The sequence below is a fragment of the Boleophthalmus pectinirostris genome, unplaced genomic scaffold, assembly GCF_026225935.1.
Source record: "Boleophthalmus pectinirostris isolate CB_2022bp ecotype Guang Dong unplaced genomic scaffold, ASM2622593v1 HiC_scaffold_20, whole genome shotgun sequence".
Taxonomy (NCBI): domain Eukaryota; kingdom Metazoa; phylum Chordata; class Actinopteri; order Gobiiformes; family Gobiidae; genus Boleophthalmus; species Boleophthalmus pectinirostris.
The window spans coordinates 1957801-1970426 of NW_026571153.1; positions in this window are offsets into that span (position 1 = coordinate 1957801).

Consider the following 12626-nt stretch of genomic DNA (forward strand, 5'->3'; position numbering starts at 1 on the left):
ATTAGTCTGTGATGAAAAAAGAAAAAAAGTGCAGGCGTCTCCAAATCCACTCTGTCCCTTATGTCTGATCAAGTTCCTCGGGTGGCAAAGTCAATATAAATTTTATCTTTATATCTATATCTATATCTATATCTATATATATATCATGCAGGATAGATCAGGTCATAGTGAATATTTGTCCCGTGGAGCTTCCTTTTGATATTCCGTGCTCTTCTTTCGGATCTCCACGGGTAAATCCCGGTGGATTTAAAGCTTTTGGACATGCTCATTTTCAAAGCAAAGCCTGCGATTCCAAACTCAGTCATGTGTGTAAGAGCTCCCTCTGCTGGCACACACAGGTAAAACAGTTTTCACTCAAACATGAATTATAAATCTGCACAAACAAACCAACAATTTGTATTAATTAATTGTAAAACTGCAATAAAAACCAGAGCATTTAAACTATAAACAAACACTAAGGAATATTATGAATCATTCTTAAAATGTCTGGAGACTGTCAAACATTTAAGTTCATGTTTTTTCATTTTATTTTATTTTGGTTATAATACAGGGATGACAGGAACTTTTTATTGTCCCACAATGTTGTTTTTAATAGGAATTTTTACAGGTGCACTCCCTTCTTCTTAATTGGGAAACACATGAGAAGCTCTGACCTCCGACATATAAAAGGACATTTTGTTTTAAAGCTTCTTCAAGACCAGGGATTGGCAATTATTTTTACAATGGGGCCACAAGAGAAACAGAAAATATTGTAGAGGCCAAAATGTTTAACTCACTTCTGCAGAATATTAATTGTATTTCTTTATAAAAAGCTGTAAATCTCATTGTTTTGTCGAGCTGCTCAGACTGGGAAGAGTTTATTTTCTGACTAAACAATGAAAAAGTGAGACTGTCCAACAACAAAAAAATGTCATTTAAAAACACCTCTAAAATAAAAGTAAGTAAGTAAAGTTTTTATTAACTTTCAGACAAAAAAAATAAAAAATTGTTCATATAAATAACTGACCCCGTTGTTAACACATGTCAACATACAACCGAAAAAAAAATAAAAAATAAAAATAAATAAATAAATAAGAAACCAATTCACACACTCACTCACACTCACACACACATTCACTAAAATATATAATAAAATAAATAATTATAATAAAATATATAACTAAAAGAAATAAATAAATGAATAAATAGATAAGAATAAAATAATAAAATATAAATAAATTAATTAAAAATAAATTAAAATAGGTAAAATAATAATAATAATAATGAAAAAAATAATAAATAATAAAAATAAATAAAAATTAAGTATTATCATTGTTATAATCATCACCACCAATTGAACATTAACAATAACAATATTATTATACATATACATCATTTCTATTTTGTGGATATGATATTCAAATAAGGTTCCCATAATTTCACAAAGTCTTTTTGTTTTCCCTTTGTTATAAATGTCAATCTTTTAAGGCCGATAAATTCTGAAAGTTCCTTTAATCCACTGTTTTGTGGAGGGGGCTTCAATGTTTTTCCAGTTTAGGGCGATGACTCTCCTTGCATGAAATAGTCCAAAGTCCAGTAATTTTGCTTGTTTTTTTGTCTAAAACATGTTTATTTTGTGATTCCAAATGAGCTTAAACGAACAGATCAGAGTCAAACAAAGATCCATATGTGGCCCCGGAGCTGAACAATGCCCAGGTCTGTACTAGAGGATATTCTGAGATGTGGACTTTATTTCCTTCTGAGTCAATGTGGCCAATCAGGAACATCTTTTATTATTTTATTGTGTAATTGCTTTTGTGTCCGTGTTTGTGTGAAAGCTGTGTGACTTTGTATTAATGTGTAATTAAGTGTCAGGCAAATGTATACTTTATTTATTCTTTATATTAGTTTATTTATATGTGAAAGACCAGAGTTTAAGAGGGTTCATTTTAGTTTTCATACTTTCTTTTCCGCAGTTCTGATGGCGTAGTTTTCATAGTTCTGTGTTTTTAAACTCCACTCACCTTTACGAGAAACATTTGGATCATTTTAGACCTGGAACTGCCGATCTCTTCTGAACTAAAGGTAAAAAGTAACTAAACACTACGGAAGCCGAGAGGGGTCGCAACAAACGCAAACGCCGCAACAAATACAAATGCGACAACACAACAAAAAAGCCACAACAAACAAACAAAAAAAGCCACAACACACCAAAAAAGCCACAACACACCAAAAAAGCAAACACAACACAACAAAAAGCCACAACACACAACACCAAAAAAGCACAACACACCAAAAAACCACAAACACACCACAAAAAGCCACAACACACCAAAAAAAGCCACAACACAAACACAAACACAAACCAAAAAAGCCACAACACACACAAACACAACAGCCACAACACAAAAGCCACAACACACCAAAAAAAGCCACAACACACCAAAAAAAGCCACAACACACCAAAAAAAGCCACAACAACACACACAACAAAAAAAGCCACAACACACCAAAAAAAAAGCCACAACACACAAAAAAGCCACAAAAAGCACAACACACACACCAAAAAAGCCACAACACACCAAAAAAACAGCCACAACACACACACAACACACCACACAAAAAGCCACAACACACCACCACAAACACACACAAAAAGCCACAACACAAAAAAGCCACAACACACCAAAAAGCCAAACACACACCAAAAAAAAAAAGCCACACACATAAAAAAGACACAACACAACACACAAAAAAAGCCACAACACAACCAAAAAAACACAACACAACAACCACAAAGGAAGTGACCGCGGGACTCTATTTTTAATGCAAACACCGCAACAAATACAAACGCCACAACACATTAAAAAGCCACAACACATTAAAAAGCCACAACAGAAGTGTAATGATAATAATAATAATAATGAAATAAAAAAACAATAATTACTTTTACTTACGTTTCCAACTTCTCCGTTCCTTTACTTTTCACATTGTAGTTTCTTCTTCTTCACTTGCCGCTTGATCGGTCTGTCGGAAAATAGAGTCCCGCAGTCACTTCCGTTGTGGTTTTTAATGTGTTGTGGCTTTTTAATGTGTGTGGCTGTTTTGATGTGTTGCGGCATTTTTTGTGTTGTGGCTTTTTAATGTGTTGTGGTTTTGCTTTGTGTTGTGGCTTTTTTAATGTGTTGTGGCTTTTTGATGTGTTGCGGCATTTGCGTTTGTGTTGTGGCTTTTTAATGTGTTGTGGCTTTTTGATGTGTTGCGGCATTTGCGTTTGTGTTGTGGCTTTTTAATGTGTTGTGGCATTTGCGTTTGTGTTGTGGCTTTTTAATGTGTTGTGGCTTTTTGATGTGTTGTGGCTTTTTTTTGTTGTGGGCAATTTTTGCATTAGTGTTGCGGCGTTTGTATTTGTTGCGGCGTTTGCATTAAAATAGAGTCCCGCGGTCATTTTCCGTTGTGGCTTTTTTTTGCGTTGTGGCTTTTTGTTGCGTTGTTGTCGCATTTGTATTTGTTGCGGCGTTTGCGTTTGTTGTGACCCCCTCTCGGCTTCCGTAAAACACTGCTGCTTCATGACATCACGAGGAGGAAACTGAGCATTTTGAGTTTTGGAGATGTGGCCAGATTAATAATCAAGAGTGACTCAAACATGTTACATGCGTGAATGAAATTAGAACGTGACGTAAACCTGTAAATGGCACAAGAGTTCATTTGGTGTAATTATGATGAAGCGGTGCCAAGAAAATGACACATGGATAATTACTCAAGACGAAGCTGAACTAAAGGTAAAAAGTAACTAAACACTACGGAAGCCGAGAGGGGTCACAACAAACGCAAACGCCGCAACAAATACAAATACGACACAAACAAAAAAGCCACAAACAAACAAACAAAAAAACACAACACACAAAAAGCCAAAACAACACAAACAAACAAGCACAACACCAAAAAAGCCACAACACACCAAAAAAGCCACAACACACCAAAAAAAGCCACAACACACACCAAACACACAAAAAAGCCCACAACACACCAAAAAAAGCCACAACACACCAAAAAAAGCGACACAACACATAAAAAAGACACAACACACACACAAAAAAAGCCACAACACACCAAAAAAGCCACAACGGAAGTGACCGCGGGACTCAATTTTAATGCAAACACCGCAACAAATACAAACGCCACAACACATTAAAAAGCCACAACACATTAAAAAGCCACAACAGAAGTGTAATGATAATAATAATAATAATGAAATAATGATAAAACAATAAATTACTTTTACTTACGTTTCCAACTTCTCCGTTCCTTTACTTTTCACATTGTAGTTCTTCTTCTTCACTTGCCGCTTGATCGGTCTGTCGGAAAATAGAGTCCCGCAGTCACTTCCGTTGTGGCTTTTTAATGTGTTGTGGCTTTTTAATGTGTTGTGGCTTTTTAATGTGTTGTGGCTTTTTATGTGTTGTGGCATTTGCGTTTGTGTTGTGGCTTTTTAATGTGTTGTGGCTTTTGCATTTGTGTTGTGGCTTTTTAATGTGTTGTGGCTTTTTGATGTGTTGTGGCTTTTTAATGTGTTGTGGCTTTTAAATGTGTTGTGGCTTTTTGATGTGTTGTGGCTTTTTAATGTGTTGTGGCTTTTAAATTTGTTGCCGCATTTGCATTAGTGTTGCGGCGTTTGTATTTGTTGCGGCGTTTGCATTAAAATAGAGTCCCGCGGTCATTTCCGTTGTGGCTTTTTGTTGCGTTGTTGTCGCATTTGTATTTGTTGCGGCGTTTGCGTTTGTTGTGACCCCCTCTCGGCTTCCGTAAAACACTGCTGCTTCATGACATCACGAGGTGGAACTGAGCATTTTGAGTTTTGGAGATGTGGACAGATTAATAATAAAGAGTGACTCAAACATGTTACATGCGTGAATGAAATTAGAACGTGACGTAAACCTGTAAATGGCACAAGAGTTCGTTTGGTGTAATTATAATGAAGCGGTGCCAAGAAAATGACACATGGATAATTACTCAAGACGAACAAAACGTGTGTCAGCAAAAAGAAACCGGGTTAAATTTAAGTTTCCTTATTTTAATCTTATCTTTGTTCGTGGGATTAAAGGTGCCACGCCTCGCTCTGGTACAGCGCGTTTAATCTGGATCACTTCAAATCAGGAATGTGATGTGACCCGGTACCAACGGGAAGTCGACGTGATAAGAACAATGACACTAAATACCAAGACTGAAGTGAGAACAGGACATGTTAGTCCCGGTTTATTCTTGGTTTGGTCCCGGTTTAGTCCAAGATTAGTCCTGATTTAGTCGTAGTTCAGTCTGGGTTTTCTCCTGGTTTGGTCCTGGTTTGGTCCTGGTTTAGTCCTGGTTTTGTTCTGGTTTGGTCCTGGTTTAGACCTGGTTTGGTCCTGGTTATGTTCTGGTTTGGTCCTGGTTTGGTCCTGGTTTAGTCCTGGTTTGGTCCTGGTTTAGTCCTGGTTTTGTTCTGGTTTGGTCCTGGTTTAGACCTGGTTTGGTCCTGGTTTAGTCCTGGTTTGGTTCTGGTTTAGTCCTGGTTTAGACCTGGTTTTATTCTGGTTTGATCTTGGTTTGGTCCTGGTTTAGTCCTGGTTTTGTTCTGGTTTGGTCCTGGTTTAGTCCTGGTTTTGTTCTGGTTTGGTCCTGGTTTAGTCCTGGTTTTGTTCTGGTTTGATCCTGGTTTAGTCCTGGTTTAGACCTGGTTTTATTCTGGTTTGGTCCTGGTTTAGTCCTGGTTTTATTCTGGTTTGATCTTGGTTTGGTCCTGGTTTAGTCCTGGTTTTGTTCTGGTTTGGTCCTGGTTTAGTCCTGGTTTTGTTCTGGTTTGGTCCTGGTTTAGTCCTGGTTTTGTTCTGGTTATGTTCTGGTTTGATCCTGGTTTAGTCCTGGTTTAGTCCTGGTTTTGTTCTGGTTTGGTCCTGGTTTAGTCCTGGTTTAGGTCCTGGTTTAGTCCTGGTTTAGTCCTGGTTTAGTACTGGTTTACTCCTAAAACCGCAAACCTCGATGAGCTTCATTTGACGGGAGCTGAACTCTGTGGGTGACGTCACTTTCCCTTAGTCCACTTCTTTATTACAGTCTGTGGTGTGAAAGGATCCTATTCTATTTACATATTTAAATAGATGTTTTTGTTTTTTCGTACCTCACTGTGGTCTTCCTCACGTGACGTTGCTGTGACGTGTCTGGAGATCGATATACAACAGGTTTTGGCGTTGTCTTTGTACTCGTGGACTCCATCTTCAGTCCGGGTTGGGGTCAGGTGTGTGAGAGTAAAAAGGTCCCCTCGTCCCGGTTTATCGTCTCCTGCAACACAAATATGAAAACAAACTAAACCTTGGTCTGAAACATGGACTTCATTTAAAAAAGGAGACTCCTGGAGGTGTTTCTTTAAACTGAGTCTACGTTTATATGATGTCGGTCTGAACAGAAGACGTAAAAGTGGCGTCGCGTCTTCACTATTTTATTCCGCTTTTAGACGAGTGTTTTCGGGAGTAAATCTGCTGCGTACGGTGAAGCGAAAGTGTGCGGAATTGGACTGTGTCTGTAAGGAGAGCGTCTTTGGACATACGGAAGTTTTCCCGTCGCGCATTTTCATCAGCTCCTCCTTCCACAAAGTCGTCCCACCGTCGTCTGGTTCTCCAGGTCTCGTCCAGATCCATCTGACTCGACTGTGATGACCTGGTGCATCCAGAATCTGACAGAGGTGATTGCAGATCCTTCTCTGTTCACTAAGGCTGTGTTCAGACTGCAGCCTGAAGTGACCCAAATCTGATTTTTTGTCTCTATGTTCCTGTATCTGATCTTTTAATGTCAGTCTGAACCACACAGATCAGATTTTTTCAAATGTGACCCAGGACACTTGGATATGTGCTCCTGAAACTGATACATATCTGATCTTTAACATGTGACTTCAGTCTGAACGGACAAAGTGCATTCATCCACCTACACGTTATCAACAAGACACAAACGTACACAAATGTTCTTCTCATCAGACAAAAATTGTTAATGAACTCTGTGTGACTGAAGTGAAGCACATCTCCACTCACCACTCTTGGCTCCGTCTCCACATCCACACGTTCCTTTCAACGGACTGAACCACAAAACACCACGACCAAAAACCTCGTCCTTCTCCTTCTCAATCTCCTCCTTAAAACAAGTAAGTTGTTCATGTTCTGGCTCCGGTACGAGAGGAACTTTAAAATCTCCAGGTGCTCGATGCTGCGTCCATGTTTGGACAACTTCTGTAAACACAGAGACGCTCGCTGCGGTTGACGTCGTCGTGTCTCCAGTGTCACATGTGGGACACTTTTGGGCCGTTTAATGTTCACACTGGAGTCACACACAAGTCACATTTAACTGGAAATGTGAACGACCTCGAAAAAACATTGGATTTCACACACACACACACAAAAAAAATCCAAACTGAGCGTTAAGCCCTTCAGTCTGAACGTCGCCTAACAGTATCTCTGCAGATTCTCCACATTTGCTGGGAGCCTCCAGAGCAGCTTGAAGGTCTGATGCATGGAAATGATCCGACATGTTTGTTTGTATGTGACGTAAACGTGTAGGCGACCTGAGCACATCTGACCAGAGTTTTGCGTCTTGGGCAGTGTAGATGGAAACTCTACGGCGGAGTGTGTTCAACTTTTACACTCTGGAAGTGGTTTCCGATTTTTGTGTTTTTAAGCCCCAGAAACGATGTCACCATCTAAACCGGGGTGTCCAACATACGGCCCGGGGGCCAGATTCGGCCCTCCAAGACCTTTAATCTGGTCCTCGGCTGATTTTCTACTCAAATATTTTAATTATATTTTCTATTAAAAATCTGTGTTAATTTTCTGTGGTGTTTATCACAGCAGCGTCTCCAGCGTCTCTGTACGTGGCCCCTCCCACCAGAGCAGCACAAATGAAGACTTGTCTCTTTCCAAACGCTCTTAAAGGACGATCGTTTTGACTGTTGACCGTGACACCCTCATCAGAAAAATGTCCAACATGAGAAAAGTGGAGCCGAGTGCAGGATTTTACAACAAAAATGGACTTATTTCCTGTTTACAAACAAGTTCATGTTAAAACTTTGTGTTGAAATTGTATTTTTCTTAAAGTTTCAGGTTGTTCATAATATTATAATATTTTGTAAAAGAAAGAGTTCATCAATTAAAAAAGATTTCTGTAATAGATTTGTGTTTCTCTGCACAAATATTTGAACTTATTGTTATTTTTGGGGTTTATATTCAGTGTTGGGGAGTAACAGATTACATGTACCAGAGTTATGTAATCAGAGTACAAATTATGAGTAACTGTATTCAGTTACAGTTACTGTTTCAGTGAGTAGTAATTGGATTACAGTTACTTGGTTGAAATAAATGGATTACACAGAGGTATTTTACTGTTTTCACATTTTGGGCTATAACCCTTTTTTTTTCATTAATTCCACTCATTGCCGGACACTAAACCAGGTCTAAAACCAGGTCTAAACCAGGTCTAAACCAGGTCTAAACTAGGACTAAACCAGGTCTAAACCAGGTCTAAACCAGGTCTAAAACCTGGTCTAATCCAGGTCTAAAACCAGGACTAAATCAGTTTTAAACCAGGTCTAAAACCAGGACTAAACTGGGACTAAACCAGATCTAAACCGGGACTAAACCAGGTCTAAAACCAGGACTAAACCAGGACTAATATCAGGTCTAAACTATGTTTCAAACAGAATTTAACAGGACTAAACCATGCTGTGCGCCTCTATCAATAATATTTTTAATACGGTTCAGTAAAGTTTGGGCTTTTTATTTTCTTTTAGCAGATAAAACATCTTATGTGAAGATTTCTTTGTCTTTGCTTCTCTACAGCAAATCAAGTAATCCAAAGTATTCAGATTACATTACTCACTTTAAGTAATTTAATGGATTTCATTACAAACTTCATTTTGGAGTATGTAATCTGTAATCTGTAGGGGATTATATTTTAAAAGTAAACTTCCCAACACTGTTTATATGACATGAGTTTTCTGATCCGGACACTTTGGGATCAAAGTCGGTTGATACGACCCCCGGAACAAAATGAGTTTGACACTTCTGATCTAAACGAAAGGCAGTTCCCATAAAATATTTTGTCATTTTTACCGGCAAGTTTTCTCGTTTCGGCTGATTCCTGTAGCAATAGTGGATTTTTACGTTTTATCCACTACAGAGCCTTGGATTTCTCTTTTTTAGCTCCTCTCACAGCTCCACGTCGGCAGCTTTTCTGTCAATCAGGGCAGATTTCTTGTGATTGATTTCTGACAGAGTTTTGTGAACTCGTCGAACAGGAACAGGCTTAAACTACAAGCATCAACACAATGAAGTAATAAACATTTACACATAAATCTTTTGTAACAAGTGAAACTGTTGTTCAGCTCATCTCTGACTCATTTCATCATCTCTGGTTTAGTCCGGTTTGACTCCGCTCTAGTCCGGCCTTAGTCTTGGTTCAGATCTGGTGTTACACAATGTCCTCGACTCCCTGAACACGGTGTACGGTCGGGTTTTATTTTTGGGTTTGCTGAGTCATGTTAAAACGAACATAAAACTAAATATTTAAATAAGCTACAGGTGTTTAATGACGTCATAATTTTTAGAGTTGATTTAGAAATACACAGAAAAAACGTCAAATCTAACCTTGATTAAAATGTTTTCGGTTTTGAATCGTCACTGAAATCAACATTTTACAGATTCGACTCATTTCAGCACATCCAGATAAACAGTTTTTGTAAGAATTCATATTAAAAAAAATAATAATAACACAACTAACTTATACATAACAACATGTCAGAGTACAGATATATAGACAAAGCAGCATCAGAAAGTGTGTGTTAGCATGCCAGTGGTTGTTAGTATCAACAAAACTAAAACAAACTCGACTTAGATTTAGAAGCCGACGTTTCAAAAATGTGAAACTTCTGCTGTAGTTTACTTATATAAATATGTTAAAAATGTTTCATTGTGTCATGTTTTTATATAAAATAGGGCATTTTTTTGTGACAATTATTAAAATTAAAACATAAACATGAAAAAAGCCAAGTTTCTCGCATCATTTTGTTCATATTAGATACTAAATAATCTACAGAGGAGATTTTGGATTTGTTATTTAGTATTTGAGTGAATAAAATCTGAAAAAAAAAAAATTAAGTTTGCCTCATTCTTTGGATTTAAAATTTTAATAAATCAGACTTGGAATTAAATATTTAAAAAAAAAAAAATAAAATCCTTGTGTAAACTTCGACGAATGTTTACATAGAGTATTGAAATTGAATTGCTTTTGAATGTGTAAGTGTAACTATTGCTTTATCTGGAATGTTCCACAGTCTGACTTTAAAACTTTCTACACAGCAAAAACTAGAGGGTTAAAATTTCAGGGTACAATATTTCAGAGTTGTTTTTAATACAAGTGTTATTTTAACGATTTGAAAGTTAAATCGGGGTTTGAGTTGGGGTTATTTGCCAGAGTTAATATGGTTGAAGTTAATTCAACTTCCTTTAGTGTTAATTCAACTTCAACTAGTGTTAATTCAACTTCTCTTAGTGTTAATTCAACTTCTTTAGTGTTAATTCAACTTCAAATAGTTTTAATTCAACTTCTCTTAGTGTAAATTCAACTTCCACTAGTGTTAATTTAACTTCTTAGTGTTAATTCAACTTCAACTAGTGTTAATCCAACTTCCCTTAGTGTCCATTCAACTTTCTCTAGTGTTAATCCAACTTTTAGTGTTAATTCATCTTCCCTTAGTGTTAATTTGGCTCCTCCCACCCACCACTTCAAACTCCCGCGAGAGTAGAACCAGTTTGAACGAGTTTTGTTCATAATTTCATCTTAAATTAACTCAAATAAAGTGTAAAAATAAAACACAAATCAGGATAACTCTACAAAGTGTTATCCGTTTACTCTCAAAACGTTCATATAACTCTTGATTTTGGGGTTAAAATCAATCAGCTTTGGTCCAGTGTTACTTAATTTAACACTTTTGGAGATGTTAAATTAACTCTAGAACAGACTGGACTCATATAAACCCTGAGAAAGTGTTAAAATTGATTCTGTGAGAGTCAATTTTAACACTTCATTTTTTGCTCCGTATCTTCATGGAGACCAAACCAGACGGAGTTACAGGTCAGATCTGTGGAGAGGCGACACCGCTCAGTCCAAATGTCTGTTTTTCTTGGTATTTTTAAGCTTTAGGATTGAATAAATAAATAAATAAATTGAAAAAATGTAAAGTGGAGCTGTTTAAAGTCACACTGTTTTGTTTCTCACGGTAAAAATCATCCGTTAAAGTGCCTGAAGTGTTTTATCGTGAAAGTCTTTGCAGTTTTTCTCGGTTGGTCGGCGTTTGGTCAGGGTTCAGCGGTTCTGGGGCAGGTCTCGTTCTGGATCGTTCTGGTCCTGGTCTGGTCCTTCAGGTTGTGTCTTTGTATCTCGAGCGCTACGTGACACAGATCCATCGCGCTGATAAACTTTGGGGAATTTGCCGAGTCGGCGCAGCAGCGGCGGCGAATCCCAGAAACGATTCAGGTCAGAATTTCACTTTACTCCGGCGGCAGGAAGCCTCTCCCAGCCGGCAGGTTCTGAGAAGATGCGCACCTGCCAGAGCCTTCACCTGCCGACACAGGACAGGTTTTTCTCATTCTCAGTACTGATCATTTGCAGTGACGTAACGCACGTTTGGCAATTTGATTTTCAACTACAATGTTTGAATGACTCACTGAAAAAACCTGCTGACTAATGCTAGAGAGTTTGGGGACTCGGCTGTTGTAGTTCCACTTAAATCAGGTCTTTCTGGTCAGATTAAAGTCCCACAAAGCCTCAGACTGAGCAGTGCTTACAGATAGCATCACACCTTTAGTGTATGTTTGAAATAATGGTAACTGTCAGAATAATTTTATTATCCCATATTTGCTAAATACTTGTGTGATATTCTAGGCCTATGAGTTAACCATTTATGTACTACAATTCTTTGATTTATAATGTACCAATCACTTGTCACTAAAAATTGAATAACCTCTGTGTGTTTGACAACTGTGTGCAGTGTCCTGTCGCTCTAGTGAACCTCCAGATGATTCCTCACATGAAGCCAACTCCCACTGTCACACATGAAGAGTTATGATGGTGTCTGACCTAAGGCACCTCCTGATTGTTAATCATGTTTTATGTGTTTGTACTATGCTTAGCTGCATCAGTTTCTTATTATGTCTTTGGCTGGTTTCCCCTTCCCCTTGAGAATTATCATTCTGTAACTAGGGCCTCCTAATGAAATAAAAAGAGGAGAACGGCCTTGAGTCATCAGAACGTGTGGAGACTGTTGGTTTTGATGCCCACTCTCTGCCCGTTCTCCTCGCGAGTAAAACTGAATTAATCTCTTGTCTTTCTTCTTGTTTATAATGTTTAGGCAGACCTAACAGTAACACTTTATAATAACTACACCTTATTTAGCCTTAATAAAACATGAACAAAGACTTAATTAATAATGATTCATGCTTAGTAACCACTTAATTACTACCTGAATTAGCACTTAACTTGCACTTAATTCGCCTGTGCTGTAAATAGTTACTCAATACTTCTTAATTACTCATGAACTAACCATGTGCATGTTTACAAATGCATATTTAAGT